This window comes from Syngnathus scovelli, chromosome 19 (assembly GCF_024217435.2).
Source record: "Syngnathus scovelli strain Florida chromosome 19, RoL_Ssco_1.2, whole genome shotgun sequence".
NCBI classification, from domain to species: Eukaryota; Metazoa; Chordata; class Actinopteri; order Syngnathiformes; family Syngnathidae; genus Syngnathus; species Syngnathus scovelli.
Genome location: NC_090865.1, coordinates 8,591,974 through 8,606,615, shown reverse-complemented (window position 1 = coordinate 8,606,615; position 14,642 = coordinate 8,591,974). Strand labels below are relative to the sequence as shown.

The following is a 14,642-nucleotide window of genomic DNA, read 5'->3' as shown; positions in this document are numbered from 1 at the left end:
TACAGCTCTGCAGCAACATTCATGCAGCTGCTGACACAGGCAACATCAGACTCATGTTTGACGACATCAAAAAGGCACTTGGACCCTCACCCCGCACAATCGTCCCATTGAAATCAGCTTCGGGAGAAACCATCGCTGAACACTCTAAGCAGCTGGACCGCTGGGTGGAACACTACTCAGAGCTCAATGCCAGGGACAACAGTGTCTCTGATGCAGCCCTCAGGCATGTAGGGCATCTACCTGTTATGGAAGAGCTCGACATGGAACCAACGACTGAGGAACTAAGCAAAGCAATTAACAGCCTGCCCAGCGGAAAAGATCCAGGCACCGATGGGATAACAGCCGAAGTCCGCAAGTGTGGGAAGCCTGGTCTTCAGCATAGACTGCACGAGCTCTTATGCCTGTGCTGGAAAGAAGGCTCTGTCCCACAGGACATGAGAAATGCCAACATTGTCACCTAGTACAAAAACAAGGGAGACAAGAGTAACTGTAACAACTACCATGGCATCTCCCTACTCAGCATTACCGGTAAGCTCTTTACTCGAGTTGTACTAAATAGACTCCAAGTCCTCGCAGAGAAGCTCTACCCAGAGTCACAGGCAGGGTTCAGAGCAGGAAGATCAACTCTGGATATGATCTTCACCGTGAGACAGCTGCAGGAGAAGTGCAGAGAACAACATAAACCTCTCTACATGGCCTTCGTTGACTTTACCAAGGCTTTCGACCTGGTGAGCAGGAGCGGCCTCTTCCAACTGGTGGAACGGATAGGTTGCCCGCCAAAACTCCTCAGCATCCTTCAGTCTTTCCACACTGACATGAAAGGTACTGTCCAGTACGACGGGTGCACTTCTGAGCCCGCTGTGGTGTCAAACAGGGATGCGTGCTGGCACCCACTCTGTTTGGGATATTCTTCTCTCTCCTCCTGCGCCAAGCCTTCGGCGCATCAACTGAGAGAGTTTACTTACACACTAGGGCAGACGGCAAACTATTCAACCTATCCTGACTGAGAGCAAAAACCAAGGTCAGACCACTCACCATTCGGGACTTGTTGTTTGCTGATGATGCAGCACTGGCAACACACACTAAGGAACACCTGCAGATTCTCCTAGACCGGTTCAGCCAAGCATGTCAGGACTTCAACCTGACCATCAGCCTAAACAAAACCAAGACAATGGGCCAGGGGACCACTGTCCCACCCTCCAAAACCATCAACAACTACACACCGGAAGCTGTAAGCAGCTTTATCTATCTTGGGTCTACCATCACCTGCAATTTGTCACTCGATGCTGAAGTCAGCAGCCGGATTGGGAAAGCAGATTCTACCTTTGGAAAACTGACATCCAGAGTATGGCAGAACAGCAAGCTCACCATCCATACAAAGGTGCAAGTGTACAGGGCCTGTGTCGTCAGTACACTCTTGTATGGCAGCGATGCCTAAACTCTTTATGCACATCAGGAGAGAAGGCTGAACTCTTTCCATCTGCATTACCTGACACGCATACTGGGCATCACCTGGCGGGACAGGATCACAGACGGTGCAGTCCTGGAGAGTGCACAGCTCCCCACTATGCTCTCCCTGCTGAAGCAGCGGCGTCTCTGTTGGCTGGGCCAAGTCTTTTGGATGGAAGACGGTCGTATGCCAAAGGACATCTTACGTATATGCAGAGCTAAAATCAGGCAAAAGGCAAGTAGGCCGCCCACTGCTCCGCTACAAGGATCTCTGCAAACAAGACCTCAAATCCTTTAACATCAACCCAGCCACCTGGGAAGACGTCACCCAGGATCACCACAAATGGCAACAGGCTCTCCGAAACGGGCTGCAGACCCACAAAATCACCCTGGCTCAACATCGAGAAACGAAAAGGAAGTTGAGGAAGCAGCAAGCCACCATGCCCCCACCTTCACCGGCCCACACCTGTAACATCTGCGACCGTGTCTGTCTCTCACGGATTGGACTCACCAGCCACAGCAGACGCTGTGCAAAGAACACCTAACCTCCATACACAATAACTCTATGGTCTTTCGAGACTGTGATGCCGATGAGGCTTTGACCAAACGCTCTCCTTTCAAAAGCACATTAAATACATAACTAGAATTGCGTTTTTTCACCTTCGTAATATTGCTAAGATTCGTCCGACCATCTGGACCGGTGATGCGGAAACTATTACACATGCCTTTATTACGTCGCGCTTGGACTACTGTAATGCATTATTCTCTGGTCCTCCTAAGTCCAGTATCAAAAGTCTACAGTTAGTACAAAATACTGCTTCAAGGCTGCTCTAACGGACAAGAAAATTTGATCACATTATCCCAATATTAGCCAACTTATATTGGCTCCCGGTCCATTTAAGATGTGACTTCAAGGTTCTTCTATTAACCTATAAATCATTGCATAGCTTAGTGCCTTCATATCTTGTCGACCTATTCGTTCCTCACGTTCCGTCTCATAACCTCCGCTCGCAAAACGCTAGTCTTTTAGTGACCCCGAGGGCCAAAAAAATGTCTGCAGGGTCTAGAGCAGGGGTGGGCAAACTTTTTGACTGGCGGGCCGAATTTGGTTCTAAATTTAGACCGGGGGGCCGAACCAGGAGCAGATGGATGTAGTGTTTGTGTGAAGTAATAGAAAGGACATGTAAAGGTCATTGCATAAAAGGTTTGTACTTTTAGTAGGTAGTGAAGAAATGGGGTCGAAATACAAAAAGTCCTGCCTAACTACAAAAACAGATATTCTCAAACCTCATTGAATAAAGTACATAGGCAAACAAGTATATTCACATATTAAATCAATAACAGAAACATTTTAAGCATGTAATTATACCTACACACCAAATCAATAAAGAAGACATAACTAGACATTTTTGATAGGTGGTATTGACAAAGGTTTTTATAACTTTATGATCTGATATGTATTTCTGTGCACACAAATGTTTTTTGATACATTGCCTGAATAGGTTAATGACCCTTAAGGAACTGTTTAATGCATGCCTGACAATTTTCTAAATCACGGACACTGCCAAAGTCGTTTAAAAATGTTCAGTACTTGATTATATTTTATGTTTTGATTAATGCTAGACGCCAGTTTTGGATTACTACTGAAAGTTCTGGACAGAGGGAAATGTTTTTCCTAACAATGAAAAGATGTGCGTCAAAAGATAGTGTCAAAATAAACAAATGCATGGTAAATGGTGAGTAAGAACTTTGCATAGTCAGGGAACATTAACAAATTGATGATGTCACAGCCAAAAGTTCACATAATTCCGTACAAAATGACAAAATTGAAAGAATGACGAACGGGCGGTGTGCGACAGTGGGCGAAGTGGATGTATGTGCAAGAATGGTTTACAGGAAGGGCACTTGGCGATAAAACCGGTCGAGGTACCAGAGGAAGAGCGGCAGGAGGAAAACAACCAAGAACCCGGCCAAAGGTGATCGCCAAGGCCGAAAGACGGAAAGGAAAACAACAGCCGCCACACACACCGAATTGCCCATAATCAGCACCCACCCCCATGGAACCAGCTCTCACCGAACCAGCACCCACTCCCATGGAATCAAACTCTCCTGCGAAAATTGCCACACCCCCTGACTCATCACCCATCAAACTCGGCCCACACTGGCATGTGCAACTGAATATAAGCTGACCAAAGAACCTTGAACATTGCCTTTTCTGAATGGAGACTCTCTGCTCTTGCGCATGGTCGCATGAAAGGCCCAGCGCTGTATTGTACTTTCCTGAAAACAGAGCTTTCTTAACAAGAATTGTGATTGAACTCAACCAACCTGTGTAAGTCTAAATTTTGTTTCGGTGTCTTAGCCTTTTCCTAAAACTGAAGAAATAAAACAAGCACACAGTGAGTAAATTGGATAACAGGTGATTGGCTATGGCTTTTGCCATGAGGCGTGGATAGCGCACTTCCCAAATTGACGACCAAATCCAACAGTAGTAAAGCATGGATATTCAAAAAAAGCTTTTTGAAAACAAATGCATTTATTAACAGCATTAAAAAAAAATCACCCAAAAATTACTATCGGTGATTCTCATTATAAACAACATTGTTATTAGGAATAATAGTTTCCATCACTTCTGCGCCTGCAGGTCAGATTTATGAAATATGTTTATCTAGGCGAAATCACATCAAACGGCAAACATTCTGACCAAATACATCATCTTGAAGAATCAGTGAAAGAATACATCTAAATAAAGTAATAAAGAAATTAATAGTATTGTTGGTCTCCATTATTTGCAAGTGCATCATGGTCTGGAGTAAAATTTGTTGTGGTAATTCTTAGTATAGCGCTGAGGTGTCGGTCCTTTAACCTAGATCTGTGACGGGCTTTGCTGACGTTCATGTGGCTGAACGTCTGCTCACACACGTAAGTCGAGCCAAATTGTCTACTCTTTTTTTTTTTAAACACTCAGCACTCAGTGTCCACCTTTCTTTTCCTCGGGCCACTCATTTTAATGGAAGGGTTCCAGGGGAAGGTTTGTGGGTGGCATTAGTGTAAAACTGTATCGGAAAGCTCAGCGCGCGAATTACGAGAATGCTGGCGTCACAGCCCACACTTGAAATTCTAGGAATTCACTGGGGAGCCAAGCGGGCGCTAGTCTGAAAAAGTTTGGGAACCACTGCTATAGAAGGATGTGTACTACTAGTTTGGTCAGCTGCAGCTACTGATGTACTTTTTCTTCTTCTTCTTCGTCTTCTACTTCTTCTTCTTCTCGTCATTTAACGGCGGACTTTGCCGCCACCCCCCGGATGTGAACGTCACTTTTTTCAAGTTTTGTATTTTAGTATGTATAGCTGAAATAAGTACAAAAATTCCTCACTACATCGCGTTTTTTTTTATCGCGGTTTCACTACATTGCAGATTTTTTTTTTCCAAATTAAAAAAAAAATAAATAAAGTCAAAGTAAAACTTCTAAATTGAGGAATTATGGCACAAAACCTGCCCACACCCCAGCAGAAGCCAGGGAGTGCCCACACAATTGCAGTGCCTACACTTGTACATTTTTATTTAAAAAAAAAAAGTTATAATAATAAGAGGCTGCTCCTGTTAGGGGCCGTGACAGCAGAGTAATCTTTTCCAAATCTTTTTGTCCTGTCACACCAACCATCTGCATGTCCTCCCGCACCACTTCTACAAAATTAAAATGCAACATCTTCATCTCTGCCACACTCTCCATTATTTTGGCCAGTTGAGATTTCCAAGCCTCGCTTCTAACATTCTTTCCCATAACTTCATGCTATGCCTGATCAACATAACACCTCTGTAGCTACTGCAGTTCTGCGCATCGCTTTGATCTGAAATAAAAAATAGGAACCAGCACCTTTCCTCAGGCATCTTCTAGCTTTTTAAGGATTTCTATTAAACAATCTGGTCAGAATCTCCCCTGCCATCTCTACTTGATAGTTCCATGCTGCCACTGGAATTTCATCTGGGCCAATTGCCTCTCCTTTCTCCATCTTGACATATGTCAGGGTATGAGTTTTATCTATGCTTATTTTTCTCACTCATTGGCAGCCCCACAGAGGGACTTGAAGCGGCTCCACAGAGAGACGTGGTGTGCCAACAGAGGGACCCTGGTAGTATCAACGGTTTTTGGTGACCTCAGTTAAACTGAGGTCAACAGAGGGAGTCACGAAATTGGGTCGAAAAACAAAAAGTCCTGCCTAGCTACAAAAACAGATATGCTCACACCTCATTGAATAAAGTACATAAGCAGACAAATATATTCACATACTAAATCAATAAAAGAAAAATGTTAAGCCATAAATATACCTACACACCAAATCAATAAAGAAGACATAACTAGACATTGTTGATATGTGGTAATGACTAAAGTAGTTATAACTTTATGATCCGATATGTATTTATTATGTTGACCAACCAACCAAATTCTCCAAAATTTCATTTTTCTACTCTCATTTCTACATTTCGCTACCAATTCAACCCATTCCAACTTTCAACTATTCATCTTTTGCCTACCTATTCCACAACTTCCCACTTACCAAAAATTCCAAACTTTCAAATTTGAAATTCAACCAAATTCTCCAAAATTTCATTTTTCTACTCTAATTTCTACATTGTTCAACCGATTCAACCCATTCCAACTTTCAACTGTTCATCTTTTGCCTACCCATTCCACAACTTCCCACTTACCAAAAATTCCAAACTTTCAAATTTGAAATTCAACCAAATTCTCAAAAATTTCATTTTTCTGCTCTAATTTCTACATTGTTCAACCGATTTCAACCCATTCCAAATTTCAACTCAACTGTTCATCTTTTGCCTACCTATTCCACAACTTCCCACTTTCCAAAAATTCCAAATTTGAAATTCAACCAAATTCTCCAAAATTTCGTTTTTCTACTCTAATTTCTACATTGTTCAACCGATTCAACCCGTTCAAACTTTCAACTGTTCATCATTTTCCTACGTATTCCACAACTTCCCTCTTACCAAAATTACAAATTTTCACCACAAATTCTCCAAAATTTCGTTTTACACTTCTAATTTCCACATTTGTCAAGTAATTCAACTCATTTCAACATCATTCGGCATCATTCCACAAGAAGTTATTCAAAGTCTTCGCCTTCACACGCAATTTCCCCAGAAATTGCATTTTCTAGTTTAACTATGCTTCCGACCGTAGTTTTCATTATTAGTTAAAACATTTTCTTTCTGTCCAGAACATTCAATAGTAATCCAAGGCTGGCATCTAGCATTAGGCAAAATACGACATCACATCGAGCATTAATCAAAACATAAGACATAATAAAGTACAAAACATTCTTAGACACCTTGGGCCGTGTCCGTGAATTAGAATAACATCAGGCATGCATTCAACAGTTCCTTAAGGGTCGGTATGCTATTCAGGCAATATATCAACAAACATTTGTTATTTCAAAGTGCACAGAAATACATATCAGATCATGAAGTTATAAAAACCTATGTCATCACCATATACGTATAAAAATGTCTAGTGATGTCTTCTTTATTGGTTTCGTGTGCAGGTATAATTATATGCTTAAATTTTTTCTTTTATTGATTTAATATGTGAATATACTTGTCTACTTATGTACTTTATTCAATGAGGTTTGAGCATATCTGTTTTTGTACCTAGGCAGGACATTTTGTATTTCAACCCCATTCCTTCACTAGCCCAAATTACAGGGGGAGAACATATCCTCACGGCGGCCCCGTGAGGATATGTGTCCCCCCCCCCCCCCCCCCCCCCCCCCCCATTTTGAGAACAGTGAATCCTGGCTTTTTTTCTGTCTTCCTGAGGGTCTGTTTGGGTAGTGTGGCAAATTTGAACAGGTTGCCTCGTTTCTAGCCCAAGTTACACGGGGGACCACATCTTCACGGCGGCCCCGTGAGGATATGATCCACACCCCCCCGCTTTGAGAACGGTGAGTTGCGGACATCGACTGGCTTCTTTTCTGTCTTTCAACTGTTCATCTTTTTCCTACCTATTCTACAATTTTCCACTTACCAAAAGTTCAAAATTTTCAATTTTGAAATTTACGCCAAATTCTCCCCCAAAAATTTTTTCAACTCTATTTCTACATTTTTCAACCGATTCAATCCGTTCCACCTTTCAACTGTTCATCATTTTCCTACCTAAGCTTGGAAGATGACGTCATCCAAAATCAGCAGATGGTGCTGCTGTGGCGGGAACAGCTTCTCGTCATCAAAAGATTCAGGCAGCCCCTTGATAAAAACAATGTCTTTATTCAGGTTTTTGAGCTCATCGTACATTGGCTGATATGAAGTATAAACCCAGACAATATTATCAGGTTTTTTTCTCAGAACATGTTCAGGATTTTGCAATACATTTTTTACAAAGAAAGTCTTGCCACAACCTGAAGGCCCTGCAACTAGAGATGAAAAAGGAAGTTCTAATCTGGGGTCGAATTCGATCTGATTAAAAGCCATTTACACACACAGACACACGTATGGATATCAGTAGCCAAACGGTTCAGTGGTGCCTCGCTCAAGCAGCCTTCTTTTATCGTACACCACACGAAGCCGCTTGGAAAATGACAAGTTTCTGAGATGAAATATCGCGAACGATATTATGTTGGGGAGCGTAAAGCACATCTGAGGTTGCACCTGCTGTATCGATGTACCCTTGAACCAAACTGAGCATGCTATCGAGATTGATGCTCTGACCGCTTTCATGACTTTGTGTGATACCCTTTACCTTCATGACCGTCTGAGATGACCCTCGTGTTTTATAAGCGTATGTTTTGGGGCCGGCTGAGACAAATTCTAAAATGCTGTCGTTCGAAAGCTCATCTGTCAAATCACCCAGATAATCCCCTAGAGGGAGAACACTTTCACCTGGCTTCACAGTGTACACGAGGCTGTCTGTATCGGTGTAAAGGACACGCCTCTGTAAAATGTCTAAATAGCTGTACATTTTTAGGCGTGCATAGGCTGTTGTGAAACACGCTGCAGCCACGTTTGATGTTTTTGAGGCGGGGATCTCATTGTTTATGTTGATACAATACTGTACAATTGAGAGCTTCTCATTGATAAAATGGAAGAATTTCACATTGTACAGACCTGAAAACAAAAGTTCAAAAAAATCCTCTGATTTTGTCACAATTTTTGTGTTTGTCATGTTGTCACGTTGCGCGAGTTTTCCCCACAGATTGTTAAGACAGAGTTTTGACACTTGCCTTTTGCCAGGGTTTACAGCAATTTTGGAAGGATCGAGTTGGATACCCTGATGAATGGCATACCCTTGTATGTATCTTTCTCTGTCAGCCTGGTTGACCACGTGAGCCGGATAACCTGAAGATTCTTGTTTACCTTTTAAAAATGTTCGCATGTAATCACGGAAAATTGTGTCGCTCGTTCTTGTGTAATGCCACACTTCTGTAATTTCTGCAACCGTGTACCCGAGATCAAGTGCCTTAACAAATTCAGGGGTTGTCCAAACACCTGTTAACGATCTTTGCTCATCACTATGTGTACAAGCCGTCTGCTGGTTGTTACACTCGGCGCAGTGTGAAGACGAGTTTACCTTTAGCTGTTTTGAACGGTAGAACAGGAAAATACAAACCACGGGGTGGGTTGACTGTGGCGCTGATGAAACCGAAATACGATCTAGGGTCTTTAAAATCACCGTGGATAATCATTGGGTGGCCGATGGGGTAGGTACCTGTACTGTTGATGAAAGGATATAATGATGTCACATCAACATACAACACACGCTCGTTCGGCCCTGCCGTGTATCTTAAAACGAATGCGTTTGTTCGGCCCCCAAAAAGAGCCTGCCTCGGTTTGAGCGGTGTAGGAAATTTGTTTTTTTTAAGGAATTCCTTCACCTCTATGTCCGTCTTTTTCATTTGCAACCATTCATGCTCCCACATGATTACAAGGTACACATCCTGTCTAAGCTGTAGATCCTGAATTTTCTTTTGTGTTTTATCAAACCTCTCCTGAAAAGGGCGTTTGGTTGTCGGGCATATTTTAGAGAGGTCGAAGCATTCTGCGCAGCCGTGGTGATAACAACCAAAATACTCAAACACTATTTTTACGCCCCCGATTTCACAATAACCATCTACAAAGTAGTTGTCTATCCTAACTTCACCACCGTTCAATGCATGTCTAATTTGGATATTTTGGCTGTGCATGATCCATTGCATGTACTGAATAGAATCGTGCGAGAAAGCTTTGTGCTGACGCATATAGTTGCCTGATGGTGTAATGGCTAGTGTTTGAGGTGTTAGAAAATTAGCTCGAAAAACTTTCATGCACGCCGACGCAATTGTTACCGCATTGAATGGATCTGTTCCGGTGGCCTCAAAAAACTCACTCCTGAATTTTTCACACCCTTGCATTAGGAGATCAACATCATTCTCGCAGTAGGCTATTGCCTGTTTAGCAAAATCAAACACATTGTTAGCTTCTTTGGCATACCACTTGCCAAACTTTGATCGTTGGGAGGGTGACATTCGATCGGTGCCGTAGTACGTGGGGTCAGGGTGAGACCCTACATAGTTTAGATGCTCTAAAGAGCTGAATTTGTGTGGGAAGTAACCCTTTGATTTGTCTTCAAACCCCAGGGCCTTAGGCATTGCACTTAGAGGCATCGTCAAGAATGAGAGAGAGTCTATGAATCGAGATTTTGTGTCTAAATCGACAAATGATAGAACTTTACTCCCTTGCATCAGAATGTCAAGTTTGAGACCTAATTCAAGCATTCTCCTTATCAGTATGTATGAATCAAAACCTCTCGCATTATGTGCAACAAACGTAGTTTGTTTAAACCGTGGCCTTCGGAAAAATCTGAGAAATTCATCAACACAATCTGTGCCATACCAATGCTTCGCCAGTCTATTTGATTTGCAACAGATGAGAAAAGGTTTGTGTAAACCGTCTGAATCTACATAAGTTTCGAAATCGTAGTAGACCTTATTTTTGCACGGTGGTTGAGGTTTGATGGGCTGAATGTAGCACATGTGGGGGTTCAACAAGGCGTCATCTTGATTTAAGATCTCATCACACACTGTGCATTTTTTAACAGGGCAACGATGTTTAGCACCGGTACCATCAGCTTTCACATAATAGTGAAGACCACACTCCAAGCATTTTTTGTATGAAGTGCAGTTGCTCACACGATTCATTGATCGAGACTCTTTATGTTTGGTAAAGCATTCCTCATTACGACAAGATTTGTTACAGTCGGGGCAGATGACAGGTTTAAACCGTCGCTGTTTACAGCATGGATCAAGACAAACGCCACAGTGTCCTTCACACTGGTGCTGTTGCCAATTCTCATGCCCTTTGTAACAACGCCTGCAAAAGAATGCGTTGGCCAACAAATGCCTCAATCGCTTTCACGCCGTAATAATGACCCTCAAGGTTTAAGACAAATAAGGTATCGTTATCTGTTTTGGGGTAACGCGTGTCGAAAAAGGTCATGGGGCGGCAGTCCTCTTTTCGATACATTACAGTTATTTTCCGTTTGAGGACTTTCTCAAATTTATGGACATCGCCCAGACTCACAGGTGTTTGACAATCCAATCCTACACTCTCATGTAAGAGCCGCGCTTGTCTTGTGGCCTGTTTTGCTGTAAGTGTGTCATTTAGCAGATAGGTTAGTGAGAGAGCGAAACACAAATTATTGTCTTTATTACGAGGTATGTGTAGGTGTCGTTTTTTCAACCTCAAAATCTCTCTGTTGGTTGTGTTCAACAGCCTGCGACGCATTCCACCACGCAATGGAGTGACTATTTGTACAATGAGCTCTAAGCCCTCATCAGCCAGAAGCTCTGTATTTGATTGGGCTAAACGTTCAAGCATGTTTGATACATTATCTCTGATAGAGTTTATATCACTAGTTTGCTGGTAGATGTGAGCTCTATCGTTACCACCCACTAGCTCTATCTGAATTACATCACCTGTTTGCGCCCTGCTAGCTACCTCTTGCATGACATCATCTATTTTATCTTCAATCTGGAGGTAGAAGGTTGCAAAATCATTAATGTTCTGTTGCGATGGTATATTTAACTGTCGCCTTACCTCTACATTATTGAAATGCGGCCTATTGATTACAATAGAACCGCCGCGTTGGTCAGCTAATACAGAACCGTTGTTAGATTGCTGGGGCGTGTGTTGAAATGCTGGTGTGTTGTCATTAATAACGTCTATTTCGTGATCAATTATAACAGAGCAGTTGTTAGGCTGAAATATCGGCGGAACGTCGTCAATAGCAACCGGTGATGAATCGACAGTGTTAGCGGTCAACGGGTCAACCAGAGGCTGTGTATTTAGATTTTGGATGATGTTTAGCAACTGGACAGGAATGTCAGGACTGATACGCCCGTTGTTGCCATTAGCTTGATTGTTTAATTCTGCTATCATGTTTAGCAATTGTGACGGGATTTGTGTCGGACTCTGTCCACCTTCATTCATACTTTGATTGTTCAATTCATCTATGACAGCTTGTAAATGGGTGAGAATAGCAGGACTATCTGGTCTCTCCCCCTCTGACAAAGCCGTGCTCACATTGTTGAGCAAATCTGTTATTTGACTCGTACACACATTGTTAACGTTTGATAAATCTAGCTCTGGTGTGTCACTTCTTTGGCTTGTCCCGCTAAATGACGGCAAATCTATTTCATCAATGTTTGCTAAGAAATCTGACTCCGTTGACGTAAGGTTTGGATGATCCATTATATTTTCTTTTACAAAACACAACAGAAACAACACAAACCTATTTTGATTCGGCTAAATCTGTAAGAGCATGTATAATCTTAAAACATTCTTGTAACCGTCTTTTGTAGATACAGTTACGACGGAAATTTATAGGCCCCCTGCTGTTTGAGTGGTGCGTGTTGTAGAAGGGCTGCCCCCTCCTCCTCCTCCTCTTCCTCTCTCTCTCTCTCTGAGCCCCCGTGTCACGACGCTCACCTGCAAGTTAATCCTTTATAATACCGAAAATAGCATGTCGGACTATAGCATACAAAGAGGGAAAAATATTATATATTTGGAATACCTCCAACTTTGTTTGTCGCCTCTTGATGATGATGGTTTAAACCCTCGTAAGTAGACAGAGCTTCAACTAGTTCTGAGTCCGTCGCTGATTCCGGCTGAGCGGTGCGGGTTGAGAGTGGATTGGTTTCAACAGTAACACGTGACTCTGATACCGCTGGTCGCGCTGGCGCTGACGTTTCGACTGCTCCAATATGGCGGTCGAAGGCAGCTTGTGTCGGCCGAACGCTTTTCCTAGTGGCCGCGGCCACGAGATCTGTTGCATACATAAAATAAAATCAGCAACTAATACCCTCTATATTAACTATCTTAGATGCGCGATTGACTCACCGTACTCTGATTGTGTTAGGTAAACGTCGCTAAAATCGTCGTCAAAAGATGCGTGGACATCGGCAAAAACGATGTTGTCTGCAAATATTATATAAACATTACATTTTGTTTTATAAAATAACCGCAGTGTATTATTATTATTATTATTATCGCGAGAAAGGTATTAAAATGACTTACATTTAACCAATCTCGAAAACAGCTTTTTGACGCGCTTCAACCCCGTTGCTCAGAGCTATGGCTTGTCTTTTCTTCTCCAAAATGATGCTCGTCCACACCAAACTTTAAATTCGGCGGGGATAAGACCACGCCTATGGGCTCACGTGTCGCAGGGAATCAGATAACTCTGGCCGTATCAAAGGGTCTACCTCATATCCTTGGCTCCAGTAATGCCGACTCCACTATTGTTTGTCAAATTATGCATCAACACCTTGCTTTTTTTATCTGTCAGATACCTGTGGCAGCATGCTAACGACACTTCAATGATTTTCTCAACAAAAAAACCCCTTGATCCTCTAAAGTAATGTTTGCCAAATTACATGCGTCTCTCGCTATCAGATAACTTTGGCTGAGCTATTGTTTCTCAAATTATATGCGACAACACCTTGATTTTTTCTCTTTCAGATAACTTTTGGCACCTGTAATGCCGCCTCTGTCACAAACACCCCCTCCCTCTCGTGACCCCCCACTCTGACACAAACACCCCTTCCCCTTTGGCTTCTCAACAAAAAGGCTCCCTTCAATCTCACACGTACGGGCCGGAAGCAAAGGTAGCTCAGAGGGCTGATAGCAAAGCTAGCTCAGGTGCTGCACCTGTCTTGATTCATAAAAATACATGCCCATACATATCCACATCTTAAAAATGGCGCCAGCAAACCAAAATGGCGACAGTCAAAAATGGCGCCGTCACGACTGGCGCCATCTTGATGCCCCCAACCCCGCCACAATTCAAAAGAGGGTGATTTATGATACCATAACAAGTCATAAAAAGGTCATAAAATTTTATGACCCCCTAACTCATTTGCATATGAATAGACATCAAAGCTTGGCGCATTGAAATATTCTCTAGCGCACACTCTCGCGTTGCTATGCCTCCCATGGCACTTTAAGCGGCCGAACGGCGGGAGTAACTCTAACTCTCTTAAGGTAGGCTCACTTGACATTTTTTTAACGGTTCGCGGAGGCGACCGGGACCACCGGGAGGCCGTGAGCGCGCGCCGGGTAGCCGGAAATAGCTCCAAGACGAGCGGATCGGCTGTTTGTAAGCACCGCGGATGAGATCGCGGAGCCTTATTCGACTTCCAGCGGCCGGTGCACTCGCGCAGGCCGCCCGGCACCGCCGAAAGGCCGTGAGCATGCGCCAAGTGGCCGAAAATGGCCCCGGCCCAGCGGTTCGGCACTTTACAAGCACCTCGGATGAGATCGTGGGGCCGCATTCGACTTCCAGCGGCCGGTGCACTCAGTCATCGTCGCTGCCTGGCTTTCGATGTCCGTTATTGAGGTGAGAATATTTGAAATTGTTGCTGAGGATGCGTGTTAATGCGACGAACGCTTTATAATGATTCAGTTTCTCGCTGTTTGATGAGCCTGACGGACGCACACCCACGCACAATGAGATGCATGAGAAACGGCCTTGGTTACATTTGAAGCGATGAATACGAAGTTAAATTTTGTGACTCTGTGTATAAGTCGAGGTCGATTTTTTTCGGTCGATTTTGGATCGAAAAAGGTCGACCAATACACCGGCAAATACGGTATATATTGTATCCCAGTTCTGCTCCATTAATTTAGGTGTTATAGTAGCA

The 14,642-nt window shown here is 43.2% G+C and overlaps 1 long non-coding RNA gene across 1 annotated transcript; it reads right to left on the bottom strand.

Annotated features, from left to right (window-relative positions):
* Nucleotides 1-7,718: 7,718 nt before the first annotated feature.
* Nucleotides 7,719-13,497, bottom strand: LOC125987020 (uncharacterized). Its single transcript, XR_011085874.1, has 2 exons — nt 12,515-13,497; nt 7,719-12,429 (listed from the first exon to the last, which is right to left on the bottom strand). It is a non-coding gene; the product is annotated as an uncharacterized lncRNA (long non-coding RNA).
* Nucleotides 13,498-14,642: the final 1,145 nt, after the last annotated feature.